This window comes from Pezoporus flaviventris, unplaced genomic scaffold (genome assembly GCF_033815535.1).
Source record: "Pezoporus flaviventris isolate CSIRO_AGI_PZ_B2104156 unplaced genomic scaffold, CSIRO_AGI_Pfla_v1 ptg000315l, whole genome shotgun sequence".
NCBI lineage: Eukaryota > Metazoa > Chordata > Aves > Psittaciformes > Psittacidae > Pezoporus > Pezoporus flaviventris.
The window spans coordinates 15,276-17,029 of record NW_026892862.1 but is presented as its reverse complement, the minus strand read 5'-3'; the positions used below and the strand labels follow the sequence as shown (position 1 = coordinate 17,029).

Here is a 1,754-nt window from a genome sequence, read left to right as displayed (position 1 = left end):
CCAGGTATCAGCACGTGTTCTCTGGGCACCTGCTCCAGTGCTTCAAGACAGCCTGAGAATCAATCAGTGGTCCAAAGCAGCCCCTGAATTCTGCTTTTTGCAAGCTGGGCCATGCTCAAAGCCTGGCTGGTCCCTGCTCAGCTTGGAGGAGCCCAGAGAAATATCCACAAGGCAGGGCTGCAGTGGGGAGTGGCTCCAGAGTCCCATGGGACCTGAACGTCCTAAGGGAAGGTGGGTTCTTCTGGAACAGGAGAAGCAAGGCACCCTGAAGCCAGGCTGAAGAAAAGCTTGTCTGCATTGTCCAGGAATCAAATGTGGGACAAGTGCTTGGAAGGCAGCTGTGCTCTCAATGATACCATCAATGCCCATGGGGCCACGACTGCCTCCTGCTCCCCCACTTGCCAGTCTGCCTGCCTCACTCTGCTAGTTCACAGAGTGACCTGTCTACTGCTCCTCCACATCAGTGCGTGGTCAGCCTTCTCCTTCCAATCCCCAGTATGCAAAGGACCTCAAGCTGCTGGGATGTCTGTGTTTGTCCCCTGGGAGTGACATCTTGGATGTTGACACTTTTGCTGCTGGGTGCTAGTAACAGTGCCTCTCTCAGACTACATTCATTCCTTTACCAGCTGTACATGTAGTACGCACGTGGATTTGCCTTTGTGGCTACGCACCTCTGGTGGCATAATCACAGACAAAAGCCAGCCAGCTGCTCACTCCTTCCCAGACTCCAGGGGTCGGATACAGAGAGCTGAAAACAGGATGGGTCATGACTTTGAAAAACACAGCTTAGCAAAAACTCCTACGGGCAAACCAGGCTTACCTTGGCAGGGGAGTCGGGGCATAGAGGGTGTGGAAATCGTTGCAGATTAAAACAGATTCATGTAGTGAGAAACAGAAACACCAACATAAAACACCGTCTTTCCTCACCCCTGTCCAAAGGTCTGTTTTACACATTCACGCCACATTCCTTTCCCTGACTTGTACTCCCACCTTGTGCAGCCCTAGCCTTATTGCTACCTGAGAGCCCAGGGCTGCCCCTGACACCATGCAGCTTGCCATAGCCCGAGAAACCCCTTTTCTCTGTGCCTGGAGCCATTCCTGTCCTGCCCAACACTGCTGGCCAGAGCATGCAGCAGGCAGGCAGAGGAGGGAAAAGCAAAAGGCAGACAGAGAGGGCCAGCACGGGGATGCAGATGTGAGCACGCTAAAGTGTCCTTTCCACTGCCCTTTCCTTCTTTATTCCTGCTGAGAATCTCTCTGAGGTTCTTTCTCCCTTGCAGTGCTTTCCCCAGCCTCGGTGGCATGGCTACAGGGAATTGACCATGTGCCAGCAATGTGGGTTTCTCTCCTCTTTCTGTAGGCTCTTCCTGCATGTGCTTCTCAGAGTTTACTTTTTCCTTTAGCTGCTAAACCACGCAGGCAGGCTACCAGAAGCTCAACCTCTGCCGCTGCTCTAGTAGGGGCAGCTGGGCATGCAACTGAATGAAGACCTCTGGGAAGCCTCACCTTAAATGCCTACCTTGTCAATGGAAGCAGAGTTTACCATTCAACCAGGACAAGACCAAGAAGGAAAGGGCTTTAACTGTCTACCTGAGCACCAGGCACACTGTGGAGCTGGAAGCCACTGCAGAAACCTGGTCATTTGGTAGCAGCCCAAAAAGCAGCTGTTCACCGTAGCTGGCAGGATTCGAACCTGCGCGGGGAAACCCCAATGGATTTCTAGTCCATCGCCTTCACCACTCGGCCACAACTAC

General features: G+C 53.0%; 1 non-coding gene across 1 annotated transcript; it reads right to left on the bottom strand.

The window, feature by feature from the left end:
* Nucleotides 1-1,672: 1,672 nt before the first annotated feature.
* On the bottom strand, nucleotides 1,673-1,754 carry TRNAS-AGA (transfer RNA serine (anticodon AGA)). The gene has a single exon. It is a non-coding gene; the product is annotated as a tRNA-Ser (tRNA).